Source organism: Cavia porcellus, unplaced genomic scaffold, assembly GCF_034190915.1.
Source record: "Cavia porcellus strain 051 isolate PalLab524CR breed Dunkin Hartley unplaced genomic scaffold, mCavPor4.1 scaffold_1, whole genome shotgun sequence".
NCBI classification, from domain to species: Eukaryota; Metazoa; Chordata; class Mammalia; order Rodentia; family Caviidae; genus Cavia; species Cavia porcellus.
Window position 1 is genome coordinate 216,803,184 of NW_026947484.1, and position 15,226 is coordinate 216,818,409.

Consider the following 15,226-nt stretch of genomic DNA (forward strand, 5'->3'; position numbering starts at 1 on the left):
AAAAATACAGCGAATGTTAACAAATTTGTTACAGTAGAGAATGCATTGTATTTATCCCTCTAAAATATCCCCTCCAACCACTTTGAAAAAACACTTATTCAGTAGTTCTTGCTACTTTCTCAAGAAGTTCTGGAAGTTCTACTTTGCAAGTGTCTAGTTACATGATCATGGCTGTCTCAGTGCCTGAGTCAATGTAAAACATTTACATTTCATGGTTATTTTGTCTTTGAGAAAGGACCAGAATTTGCACAGTGCCAGATCTGGTGAGTGAGATAGGTGAGGACACACTACTGTTTTTAATGAGCCTGCTTGGACACTGAATAATATGGGGCAGGTGCATTCATTCATAAAGAACTCATGGAAGAGCATTTTCAGAACTGCTACAGAAAGTGGCAAGAATGATAGGACAAATGTGTTCAAAGTGAGGAGGAGTATTTTGAGGGGATTAATGGTAATATTTATTTTACTGTAAACTTTTATTTAAACATATACCACTTTTTGATCATCCATTTTGTATCTTTTATATTTTTTATTGCTCTCTTTTGGTTTTCTAAGAGACTCCATCTTTTTTACTGCTTATTTTGACTGATCATGGAAATACTATTCATGTCAGCATTCTTTTCTTTGGTATTATAGAACATGTCAAATCTTGGGCCCACTACAAACATATCACTTTGCTATTGAAGAAGGTCTAAATTGTCACTCTAACTCTAAGCCATACACTATTTTTTGACCAAGAGAATAATTTACTTATGTTTAAAGGAAAGAGATTGGGATTCAAAATTTATTTACATATTTACCTAAGTATGTGTGTATGTGAATTCATATGAGCAATGGAGCAAGAAAACACCGAAGATGAAATGACAAAGAAAGTGTTTACAGAGCTCATATTTTTAGTTAGAGGGCATGAATTTTAGTCCCAAACACAACTCATGCTAGCCATGTGACTCTGAGTGATTCAACTAATCTATTTGAGTCTCAATTAATTGATTAATTAATTAATTTTTTGGTGCAGGAATCAAACTCAAGACCTTGGGAGAAAATTCTATGTAACGGGAACCCAGAGAAAAGCAGGGATAGCTATACTGTTTGCAGACAATGTAATCTTCAAACTAGAAATGATCAAAAGAGATAAAGAAGGTTAAAAGTGCTCAAAAGGGAATAATAAATTTTAGGTATACACATATAACTGTATGTATGTTTAATTGTACAAGATAGGTAATCACACTACTAAGCTTTTGTTAGTTCATCAAACAGAATAGTTTGTGCTGTCATTGTTTGACTGTTCATTTTTGTGCTTTGATTTTGTAACTTGAACAACTACTTTGAACATAACAATATGTAATTTATGAACTTGTGATTTCTTACTGTTTTTAAAAAATTCTGTATTACTTGTAACCTTTTTATATTTTTTCTATAAATAAAAAAAGAAGGTCACTATGTACTTGTTAAAGGAATAATTCAAGAGGAACAGCTAGCAATTGTAAATATATATGCACCAAATACATGAGCACCCAAGTATATAAGACAAATACTAATAGACATGAAAAACCAAATATGCAATAACACAAGTTTAGTAGGGGACCTAGATACCTTAGTGTCACGAAGAGATAGATCAACTAGATGAAAAGTCAGCAACGAAATAACATAACTCAATCAAATCTGTGAAAAAATGGTCTTAGTACATGTTTACATAGTATTCCATCTAGCCACATCAGAATACACATTCCTCTCAGCTGTGCATGGGATAGTCTCTAAAATAGGTCATATATTAGCCTATAGGATATTTTTTTTATTTAAAGAGAAATAAACAAAAAATACATGGATATAAAAAGGGTAGAAATAATACAGAATTACAGAAAAATAAATGATAAGAAATCACCAGTTGATAAGTTACATATTGTCATCTTAGAAATAGCTGTTCAGGTTACAAAATTAAAGTATGTAAAATGACATTCAAATAGTGACACTGCCACCAGTTCTGCTCAGTGATCTAACAAAAACTTAGTAAATGGTTATCAGTCCTACACACTTGTTTTTTATCTTAAAGAGGGTAAGATTAAACATATCAAAACAGAACAAAACAGTTAAAAACAATTTAAAGAAATACATATTTCAAAGCAAGTCCACTGGAGATCTTCACTGTTTATCTAATTGTCTGTAGTTTCTTCCAAATAGTTGTCCCCATCTTCATGCACATTAAATACATACTGCATATTATAAAATTAATCAGATCATTACAGGATGATGAAGGCTTTTTAGGTCTTCAAGATCTGATATTGGGGAAGACAATAGTAACTACTATAGTGTCTCTCATTCTCTTCGTAGTAGCTGTCCTTATCTTTATATATGCTGAAATTGAACTTAAGAGACTAGACTAATATCACTCTGATCAGTGAATAATAGTATTGCTAGATTTTATATCATAATGCTACAGAATTAGCATTGGGATTCTTAGTGTCTCTTCTTCTTCAGAGTATCTGTTCATTACATCTTGCATTATATAATTTGTTCCCATAAATAGTTTTAAAAAAATCTTCTCATGTGTGAATTTCTACATGTATATCTATCCTCTCTGTATTATAGGGAAAAACAAATCATAACAAGACAGCAAAACAAATTCCTAGAAAAACATGCAATGAAAAAGACACATAAGACCACAATATTAGGTGATCTACCGTAGTTACTATGCTTTCTCTTGTTATTTTCAATAGACTTGCCCATATCTTCAGGCTTAATATAGTTAAGCATAGTATTACATAGCTATTTTTATAAAAACACAACTTTGAAAACATTGTAGGACTTGAGAGCTGTTAATAATCAAAACTGGTATGGATATCTTTTACAACTTGTCATCTTCAGAATAGTTGTCTCTACTTTTAGACTTGATACTATCAAGCATACCAAATTCGAATAAAATCAGTCAAGGCAAAACCGCGGTCTAATGAATCGGATTCAAATAAGATGAGTCATACTAAGACAATGTAAATGATACAGGGTTTCAGTTTAAGCTAGTAGGAAATTAAGGATGGTTACCATGGTATAACCTGCTATTTTGGGGTCAGATGTCTGTGCCCTCAAATCTGATATCAGTGGACAGACCAGAACAAATTAAATTCAAACTAAACAGGGTGATTAAAAGACTACTGTGTCTTTTTAAAATCCTGATACACTATTAACAATGACCTCTGCCTTTTTTTATAGTGTATCAAAGCTATCTGTACTAAAGATTGTAGCTTACCATCTCTGCCTCACGTCTGCTACTCCACTTTACTGCTATAATTTGTCCACCTTACTCCCTCATTCCACTGTCTGCCCCGTTCATTGAAGCCTCTCTGCCACTGTTGCTGGAAACCTGGTATCCCTTCCTTTCTTTCTCTGGAATGTCTTTCAGCACTCTCTGTAGGGTTGGGTTGGTGGCCACTAACTCCCACAGTTCCTCCTTGTCTTGGAAGCATCTTATTTCTCCATTAGAGAGAAATCTTATTTCTCCATTTGAGAGAGAGTTTTGATGGGTATATGAGTCTTGGTTGCAAATTATCTTCTTTCAGGACTTGGAATATTTCTGCCCATTCCCTTCTTGATTTAAGAGTTTGTGTTGATAAGTCTGTTGTTATTTTGATAATTTTCCCATTATAGGTAATCTGCTTCTTTACCCTGGCTGCTTTTAATATTCTGTTCTTTTGGTGGATTTCTGGAATCTTGATTATTATATGTCTGGGTGTAGATCTGTTTTGGTTGTAGGTAGCTGGTGTTCTGTATGCCTCTTTTATCTGGATATCATTTCTTTTTGCTATACATACGAAATTTTCCTTTAATATATCTGTGAATATTCTTTGTATTTCATTTTTGGTTGCTCCTGCTTCCTCACTCACATGCTTTATTCTTGAGTTATGTATCCTTTTGTCATCTTCTAGCCTTTGAATTGCTTCTTTCTGGTTCCTTGTTATTTTTAAGAGGTCTTTTCTTTCACAATCATATATCATAAATCTCCCTTCAAGTTTCAAAAGGCTAACTTTAGTTTCTGTCAAGGCATTTTGCCAGTGTTCAATGGAATTTTTAGTTTCCTGGTAATCTCTTTGGGTCTGTTTCATGTATTCTTAGTTATGTTTAAATTCTTCAGAAATTTCTCTTTCTTTTCTGATTTCCTCCATTCTTCCATCTGTGTTCTCTTGGGTGGGGCTTATCATTTCTTTAATTAATCTCTTCATATCTTGCCTCACTTGGATCAGGAGTATAGCTTTAAATTCATCTATGAGTTCATGGAGGTATTTTTTTATTTTAGCTGATGCTGTGTCCAGTATTGGATGGTTATTGTGCTTGTTCTCTTCTGTGTTTGCTTCTCCTGGGCTTATTTTCTCATGTTGGGCAGCTGGAGATTTTTTTTAATTTCTATCTCTTGTCATGTTTCTGGTTTCTTTCAGACTGGAATGTTCTGGGGGTAAATCCTCCAGCTGCGCTGTCTTGGTTAATAAGAATCATTATCCATTTGTCTGGCCCTCTCCATGTTGTCATATTCTAGCATCTAATATGATTTCTCTGCAGAGACTCTCTGCCCAATCCCCTAGCAAGTCACCATTTTTGAAATCCCCCCCCCACCATAGGATATTTTTAAGTAAATGCAAAGGATTGAAATTATTCCATGCATATTATCTGACCATAGTACACTGAAATTGGAAATTAATGGCAAAATAACTGTAAAACCTACATAAACACATTAAAATTAAATAACAACCTCTTGAATAACCAATGGGTTACAGGTGAAATTAAAGAAGAAATTAAACAATGCCTACAATTCAATGAAATGGCAGATACAACATACTGAAACCTGTGGGACATAAAGAGAGAAATATATGGCAATGAATTGTCACATCAGGAAAATGGAGTAAGCACACAAACAACCTAATGTTACACTTCAAGCTTCTAGAAAAATAAGAGAAAGTCAAGCTCAAAGCTCACAGAAGAAAGGAAATTATAAAGATCAGAGCAGGAATTAATGTAATCGAGACTAAGAAAGCAATGCAAAGAATTAATGAATCCAAGAGCTGTTTCTTTAGAGAATAAACAAAATTGATCAACTTATAGCCAACTTTATCAAGAAAATGAAAAAAAAAAAAACCCCTCAAATTCATGCAATAAAGAATGGGGGTGAAATTACTACAGAACCTATGGAAGTTCAGAAGTTCATGAAAATCTTAACTCATGTAGAGTGGAAAACAGAGGAAATGGACAGATTTCTAGAAACATGAGTTACCAAAACTGACTTAAGAAGATATAACAATTTTGAATTACCTAATATCAGCTACTAAAATTGAAAATGTGATTAAAAGCTTGCCAACAAAGAAAAACCCAGGTCCTGATGGATTGATGGCTGAATTCCATAAGAAATTTAGAGAAGATTTAACTCTAATACTCCTCAAACTTTCAATGAAATTGGAAGGGAATCAATTCTTCCTAACTAATTTCTGGAAGCAAGTATTACTGTGATACAAAAACCAGAGAAAAACCCAACCAAAAAGGAGAGCTATAGGCTAATTTTGTTAATGAACATAGATGCAATAATTCTCAATAAAAAACCAGCAAATAGAATGCAGCAACTCATCAAGAAGATTATACATTATGATCAAGTAGGACTTATCCCAGGAATGCAGGGATGGTTTCACATATGCAAATCAATAAATGTAATACACAGCATCAATAGAGCCAAAGACAAAAATCACATGATCATCTCAATAGGTGCAGAAAAAGCTGTTGATCAAATCCAACATTTGTTCATGACAAAAACCCTACAGAAAATCAGAATAAATGGTCTTTATCTCAATCTAATAAAAATCTTCTATGACAAACCAACAGCTAACATCATGGTAAATGGACAAAATCTGAAAGCTTTCACTCTAAAATTGGGAACAAGACAAGGGTGTTCACTATCACCACTCCTATTCAATATAGTTCTGCAAACATTAGCCAAAACAACTAAAGAAGAGGGAATTAAAAGGAATAAGGATAGGAAAGGAAGAAGTTATCACTATTTTCATGATACTCTACATAGAAGATCCCAAAAACTCTAACAAAAGACTACTAGAGTTAATAAGCAAATTCAGGAGTTTAGCTGGATACAAAGTCAACACTCAAAAAGTCAATAGCATTCCTGTGCACAAACAACAAACTCCTTTGAGAGAGAAATTATGGAAATAACACCTTTCATAGTAACAACAATGAAATACTTAAGAATTAACCTAACGAAGGATATAAAAGACCTATGTGCTGAAAATTGTATTACTCTGGAAAAATAGAATGAAGAAGATGTCAAAAACTGAAAAGATATCTCTTGCTCTTGGTTAGGAAGAATCACCATTGTGAAAATGGCCATATTCCTAAAACTGTTACACAGATTTAATGCAATTCTGATCAAAATGACAATAACATACCTTATAGATCTAGAGGAAACATTCCTAAGATTCATTTGGAAACAGAAGAGACCTAGAATAGTATAAGCAATCCTGGGCAGCAAAGGCAAGGTAGGAGGCATTTAAATCCCTGGCTTGAAATTATACTACAAAGCTACTGTGACAGAATCAGCATGACATTGGAAAAAAGGAAACAGACCTGAGGATCAAGGGAGCAGATTAGAAGATGCAAACACAACTACAAAGACATTCAGACACCTTATTTTGACAAAAGGGCTAATCATGTTCACTGGAAGAAAGATAGCCTCTTTAATAAATGATGCTGGAAAAATTGGCTTTTCCACATGTCAAAGACTGAAACTAGACCCATGTCTATCACCATGTACCAAATTAAAGTAAAAATGCATCAAAAATCTAAATATTAAAACAGAAACACCAAATTTACTGGAAGACAAGGTCGTAGAAATCTTGAAGACACAGGGGTGGGCAAAGAGTTCATGAATAAAATGCACACTGCATAGGAAGTACTTCCCAGAATCAACAACTGGGAGCTCTTCTTATTAAAATGTTTTTGTACTTCGAGAATTTTAGTCAGCAGTCTCTCAGACTTATATCTAGAACATATAAAGGACTGAAAAGCATCAGGCCCCCCAAATTCAAAGACCCAAAAATGGGCCTCTGTGATGAACACCTTTATCAGATGAAGAAATACACATGGCAAATAGATACATGAGGACGTGTTCAACATGACTGGTCATTTGAGAAATACAAATTAAAACAACATTGAGTTTCAATCTCATTCCAGAAAGAATAACTGCCATCAAGAAATCAACCGATACCAAATGTTGATGGGGCTGTGGGGAAAAAAGAACCCTTCTCCATTGCTTGTGGGAGTGTAGACTAGTGTAACCACTGTCACAGGGAGAGTGGAGATTTCTCAAAAAACTAGGATTAGAAGTTCCATTTAATCCAGCTATTCCCCCTCTGGGTATTTTCCCAGAAAAACTGAAAATGTCATGCCACAGTGCTATATGCGTACCCATGTTTATAGCAGCACAATTTGTAACAGTTAAATTTTGGAAAGAACCCAAAGCCCATTGACTGCAGAAAGGCTAAAAAAACATGTGGTACTTTTATACAGTGGAATATTACTTAGCTGCAAAGAAGGATAATCTTGAAGTGTTTTTAGGTAAATGGAGGCAATTTGTGATCATATTCATAGTTGAAATAAATCAAACTCACATTTACAAATATCATATTATCTTCCTAATATAAAAATGATAATAAAAATCTGAATGAGTAATAAGATCCAAAATATACAATAGATACTGTAATAATGAAAGGAAAAAGATTATATGTATGTTGATAAAAATATATAAATATATGTATGTGTATGTATGGTAGATAACTATAGTACTAATATCTCTTAGTTCATCAAAAACAACAGTTTGTGCTGCAATTGTTTGACTGATCACTTTTATGACTAGATTTTGTAACTCAAACAACTATTTCTGAGTTAACAGGCAATATATTAACTAGTGTTAATTCCCTACTTCTTTTTTATTTTTTCAAATTCTGTATCATTTCTATCCATTTTTCTGTTTTGTTTTTTAAAATTAAAAAAAATGAGTCTGGATAAATGGTGATTTGCGATTCAAGAATTCCATGTCTGCTGTTGAAGAGGCATCGCAAGCAGTCCCTCGTTAGCCGATATCCACGAATCTTTGCTTTCAGGGTTGATGACTTCTTACCTACATCCCTCTTAGCTTTGAAAAATGACAGGACATTGCCTGTTGACATCAATACCACCGCCTCTGTCTTTTTAGCTTTAAAAAATCATCTGTGGGATTCTGTACACCTGTGCACTCAACTCAGGCTATCTGATCAGAAGTAGAAGACTCTAAGGATTGGGGGCTAGAGAAGAATGCAATAAGGGACGGCTAACTGTGTGCTTGCTGTGGGGAGTCAGGGGTTATGTTTTTGTCCAGAGCTCCCTTAGTTTGAGCTCCTGCTCATATTGTGTCTTTGCGTGGAAAAACAAGCCTGTGATTCAGTTTTCTCACAAGTCAGCAGAATAAGTGCTGTGAGTTTTGGAGATCATGACCCTGCAGGGAGCAGGTTATCTTTTCTGGAAACCAGACAGCAGTCAGCTAGAAAAATATAGGTTTAGCCTGGATAATTGAAATTTCACATATAATCCTAAATCGTTGTTGTAGATAATACAGCTCTCTCATGTACTAAGTCTCTTATCAGAGCTGTTCAAAAAGTAGCAGTGATTACTTTGATTTAATCTTGTTTAGTTTCCTCTGCCACCTTGAGGGTGTGAGTTTAAAAATGAGCACACAGAGGAGGAGAGAAAGGTGAGTTTCCAACGTCTGTGGTTTGATTTGGTGGAACAGCTGGTGCCACCCAGAGGGTGGGAGCTCCATATCCACCTTCTTCTCCCTCCCTCATTGCGGTGGTAGGTGTGTTGCCACCACAAGATAACTGTGCCCAGCAGGGGAATTTTTCAAGAACTGTGATGTGAGTCCTTTTAGAAGTAACCATTTTTATACTGGAAAATTATTTTTAATTGACAGATCAGAATAGTATATCTTTATGCACAATGTCCCTATATGGTTTATATATGGTGTAAAAATTAACTCAAGATATTTAGGTTACCCATCATCTCAGACATTTATCAGGGAAATCATTAAATCATAAGCTTTTTGCAAATCCCTGCATTTCCAGTTATTTAGAGTGTATGAATTCTTTCTATATTGCCTTGCTTTCAGTTTGGTTTTGTAATAAAGTATATTTCCAGACATATATCTCTTAAACATTGTTTTTAAAAAGTCATGTAATTTCTCTATGAAATGTTAGAACTTGCAGGAACTCTGGGATGTGCTTCCTCAAAAGACTCTTCCTTATCAGGGTTACTGATATAGCTTGTGTCTAGATGTTCCCCAAGGATCACAGGTGGGGCTTCTCAGAGGTGGGTGGATCTAAAGTGTGTGATGCTGGGACCAAGGATGTGATGCTGGGATTGATTCATAGTGCCATGGTAGGATTATGGGTGGCCCATCCTGGATATGAGAGTGCTGCTCTAAGAGTGAGTAGCCTAGATAGAATTGAAGGGGCAGAGACAGAAAAAGGGCTGCTGTTTTCACAGGCTACTTAGCTGTTTTGTTACCTCCCTTCTCCCTCTATGAACCATTTCTCTTCTGCAATGTCCCTCTGCCATGCCACCTGGCCTTGGAGCCAGCCAGCGATGAACTGAAACCTTTACAAACTGTGAGCCACTTTGTTTACAAACTGTGTGTCCCTCTTTAACTTTGGGCCATGGGTATTTTGTCTCAGCAATGAGAAAATAACAAAGGCAGTCTCCCTGCAGACAGTGAAGCACTGGGTGACAGGCAAGGCCATCCCCAGAATGCAACAAAGAGCTTAGGAGGCACAAGCCCCTGCCAAATGTGCGTGCGTGCGCGCGCAAGCACACAGACACAGACACACACACACACACACACACACACACACACACACACACACACACACACACAGAAAGTTACCAGGATAAGAACCCTGGGTGGGAGACTCCCAGTGCTCAGCTATTTGGGTGAAGTTTCAAGGACTCAAGGGGATTTATTAATAGTGGGGGTTTAGGAATCTTTGGATGTTTGTAGGCATGCCATTTTCAATAGTAAATTTGTCTTTTAAAATCTCTAGAACGTGATGTTCTTTACTGATTTAAACCAGGCAAGAGGGCAATAAATCAGATTATTGTCTTTTTTGTGAGGGAGAGCAATCTGGAATGTTAATTTTCGAGCTGAAAGTACTGGAAGACTCTTAATTTCTTTTTTTGGTTTCATTTAGCTTTGTTTTAAAGGGAGGAAATAAAAGAGGAAGAAAGCTGAAGGTCAGAAGTTGTTTTCAGGAATATATGTATTCCAGGTTTTCATCCCTGTCCACTTGGTGCATTTTAACTTTTCTCTCATAGTTCCCCTAAAAGTATAAATGTCTAGGGAATTTTTGTCACTTGGACTATAAGGGCTTGTCTTTTGTCCTTTTGGACTGTAAGAACTGGATTAGAGATTTTAACTCTCATGATTGGGGAGGAGATTTTCATGTTGCAGATCAAAGTGAGAGTCTTGTGTATTAGAGTTTAATAGTGGCTATAACAGAAAATATTCTGCTTGGTTTATTTTTAAACATGTGTAGATTGGGTGAATATATTAACTTTTTCCCTCTAAATTGTAAGGCAAACTTTTCTTTCCTTTTGATAGGACTTGTTTCTTTTGACCGTGAGATTTGTCTGATTATGAACAGCATGAGACATATAATCCTAACAAAATTCAGCTTTCTCAGAACACGGGAGTTGAGCAGTATTTCTGGTGGTGAGTGTATCTAACTGGAAACATCTCAAGGAAAGATTTTAGAGACCCCCAGACATACCTGGTTCTGCTGAGCATTAGCTCTGTGGTCTTGGAGGCAGGGAATAAATAGAGCTTCAGCTTCCTCATTCTGACCCTGCAGTAATCACAAGAGCCTTGAAGAATGGTTATGAGCATGTAGTTATGAGCACAGTTCTGCAGTGTCCCCTGACCCCAAAATCTGGCTAGTTAACCTATTACTTCATGGATAAAAGACTCCTTCCATCCAGTGTTTTCTTGCTAAATATCTCTGGCAACCTAGTTTTGTGAAGTTGCTGATTGAAGTTGGAGGGAAGAAAAGGTACTTTATTATGGAGATAGCATGTAGCCAGAATTGCAAGTCCTCTCAAAGTGCTGGATATATCATTCTAACTTCTATTTGTGGGAGATGATACAAGAATTTAAGTACAGATTCTGAAGTCTTCCCTGGAATCATAGGAATTGTAGGCTAATTACAGTGTCAGAGGAGTACCCCCTGAGTAATGGTGCATTCTGAATTGACTCAGCACAAGTAATCAGCATAATTCTGTGAGTCTTCTGTGGCCTTTTTTTCTTAGCAACAACTTGATTAGTTTGGACATATAATAATAGTTTATTATTAATAGGGCTGGCTGCATATTGCTCATTTTCATGATATCATTTTTTCCTCTTGGATTTTTAAATATTTAAGTATTCAAAGACCTGAAAAACCTTTAAAAAATTCTTAGTTATTCTTGAGGCTCTGGTTTTGATCATCTGTGTGCTATAATTAGTGGGTGGAATTGTTTTCCCTTTTAGAGGGGATACAGCAGTGCAACAGCTATCGAGCTCCATTTCTTATCACTGGACTCTTGCTAGGATTAAATATTTGAGGCACAACCAGTAACATTTTATCAAACTGATGGACAGGGCCAGTTTATATACTGAGGCATGCACTGGACTTGGGTGACTGATCCCAGTTTGAGATTTGCTTAATGCTCAGATTATCTCAGTTCTTGGCCAACAGAAACAGTTTACCTGGGCTTGACTTGCTTTAAAAACTTAAAGTTCTGTTTCCTGGGGTTGGTGTTAAAAGAGCTAGAACAGTTTGTCATTTTAACTGGTCTGGGAACATTAAGGCCCAAGTTTTAGTCCAGTTGAAAATTACTATCCATGTTGACACTTTGTGCTTAAGGGAGACATGTTATTGGAATTTACCTTTTATGTCTTTATTCTAGGATTTTTTTTTCTTCTGTAAAACCAATATCCAGTTTACTCTGGAAGTCCATATAAGTTTAATTTGGCTTAAAATCTGATGAAAATAATCAAGGTCCTTCTGATAAAATCTCAGACATGCAGGCAAATAATACGATGAATTCTGGGTTATTAGAGCAAAATAAACACTCAAGAAAATGTATCCTAAGTTTCAGGCTGGGTAGGAAATTTCACACCTGGCAGCAAGTTGGCTGGTGTAATACAGTAGTTATCTACTGTTGAGACTGAAGCCTCAGTTTATGACTGGAATAAATATTGCCAAACCAAGATCAAATATGTGTACAGAGTCATGTTTGGGAAGAGGTTGATGGCACTGGGAGCAGGAGCTGAGAATGCTGGTTCCTAGTGAATTAGTGATTACTCAGTGCAGTGTTAATTTCCGAACTGCCCTTCGCATGTGGGGCTCAGGGTTCAGAATTCAGATAAGATATAGTCCTGTTTTCTAGGAGTACGCTGTCTTGTGAGGGACATATAATGGGAATTAACTTACTAAGTATGATATAGCAGGTGTTATAATGGAACCATATACAAAATGATATAGGAGAGCAAAAAAAAAAACTGATTAATTCCATTATTTTGTTTCATATTCCAAGTGGCACCCCAATTCCCTGACTGCTGGTTTCAACAGGTAGATCACAGCTCAAAGAGATACTGTTTGACATGGGATCAAAGTGCCCCAAAGTTGTGATTTCATCTTTGAGTATAATAAAATAGTGTCATTCTTGAAAACTGAAATGATTTGCGCTTACCTTTGAGTTCTCCTGAAATCATACATCCAACTCATTTCCTTTAAGGTTTTTACTTTATTAACCAGCAGACCAGTATCTATACACATTATAAATACATCCTTTTAAAATCCAGTGCTTTAACTTGTTCCCTAAAACAGAGTCTAGGAAGTATATTTGCTTTCTGTGGTTTGGAATTATTGTTTCCCTTTTTATTTTTTTTTAAAATTTTATTTAAAAGAAAAAAGAGAAAAACACAAAACAAAACAAAGCAGTGTAAGGGTACAAGTAATACAGAACTACAAAAAAAAAAAAAAACAGTAAGAAATCACCAGTTAATAGATTACATATTATCATCTTAGAGATAGTTGCTCAAATCACAGTATCAAAGCATACAAAGTGGACATTCAAACAGTGAGACTGCAAACAGTTATGTTCAATGATCCAACCAAAAACATTAATATGGTCAGCTATTTAACACCCCTAAACACACTTGCTGTTATATCCGTTAGAGCTCTTTTTTTCCCCTCTCTTTTTTACAACAAAATTTACACATTTTGGGTTTTATTACTCCTTAGTTCTTATTACTTTTTTGGGGGGGGAGAGAATAAAGTCAAATATGGCAAAACAAAGCTGTCAGTCAAAACCAAGGATAGACATAGCACATGATGTAAAACAGAGTACAAGGTTATCAACAATGGTTATCAATAATGTCTCTTGTTTCCTTAAAAAGAATTGTCTATCTCATTAGATATAAAGTTGAACAAAACAGTAGAGAACAAGACCAATAAAACTTAAGCATTGTAAACATTACAGGACTTCCAGAGGAGACAATAGTCAAACCAGAATGGGCATCTTAGTGAATCTTATTGCCTTCAAAGTAGTTGCTTATATTCTCAAACTTGATACTATCATACAGAATGGAACAGAGTCTAATCAGTCAAAACAAGATCGTGGGAGTATTACAGGACTTCAAAACAAGTTAATAGGAAATAAAAAAAAGTTACTATTATATATCCTGCTAATTTTTAAAAATTTTCCCCTTAATTAAAACAAACATAAGAAATAACTAAATAATTTTTTTAAAGAATAAGGGAGAGATTGAGATAAAACAGGACATAACAAGGAGTGACTCCAACATGGGTTTCTAACCCAAATGGAGTCGGTGTAGTTTCATGGTTAACAGTGTAGCAAGTTGTGGCAAAAAGAGATGCAAGATTTTACACTGAGGGAAGGTTGGTTTTTTTTTTTAAAATTTTATTTAAAAGGAAAAAGAGAAAAACACAAAACAAAACAAAGCAGTGTAAGGGTACACGTAATACGGAACTACAAGAAAAAAAAAACAGTAAGAAATCACCTGTTAATAGATTACATATTATCATCTTAGAAATAGTTGCTCAAATCACAGTATCAAAGAATACAAAGTGGACATTCAAACAGAGAGACTGCAAACAGCTGTGTTCAATGATCCAAAAACATTAATATAGTCAGCTATTTAACACACCTAAACACACTTGCTGTTACATCCGTTAGAGCTCTTTTTTTTCCCCTCTCTTTTTTACAACAAAATTTACACATTTTGGATTGTATTACTCCTTAGTTCTTGTTACTTTTTTTGGGGGGAGAGAATAAAGTCAAATATGGCAAAACAAAGCTATCAGTCAAAACCAAGGATAGACATAGCACATGATGTAAAACAGAGTACAAAGTTATCAACAATGCTTATCAACGATGTCTCTTGTGGGAAGGTTGGTTTTGTGTTTAGTAATGAATCCAAAAGTTTATAGAGTGTTTTTCTTCCTAAGAACATGGGGCCTTTCATATGTTTTTCTGATTATCTCTATAACATTCTAAGAGGAAGGAGGTGAAGGTGTTGCCGTGGCTGTCTCAATGGACTGTGTAGATATAAAACCTTTGCTATCTCACAGAAAGTTCTACTGGAGACCCTTAGCTTAGTCTGTATCAGAGATTTTTCAGATGTTTCAATCAATTATCAACATCCCTTTGAATTTCTTAGGGATCTGGAAATAGCAAAGAAGAGACCAAGGTGCAGAAGGGCTGAATTCTTCATCCTGGTTTCCATCAGAGAAATTCCAGTTTCATCTGTTTTAAATAAAATGGCTGCTATATTTTTGAAATACTTTTGAATTTAGGTCTCTTTTTGAACTTAAAACCAGCCCTGTTTTCTCTCTCTTCTTCTCTTTTCACTTCCTCCTCCCTCTTTCTTTGCATCTGGTTTTCCATTATAACTCTGGAGGGAGAGAGGAGGAAAGAATAGGCAATAGTCTAATCAAGGAGAAAGAAGAAAAGAGAAAGAGGAAAACCTTGTCCTCCTACTGAGGAACTGTGGGAAGACAGAGGGGATGATACCCATGTGTGTGTGTTTGTCAGGGGTCCCCACCTCCTTTCTCTCACTACTAGTTTCTAAGTTCCTTGTGTTCATTTATTTGTA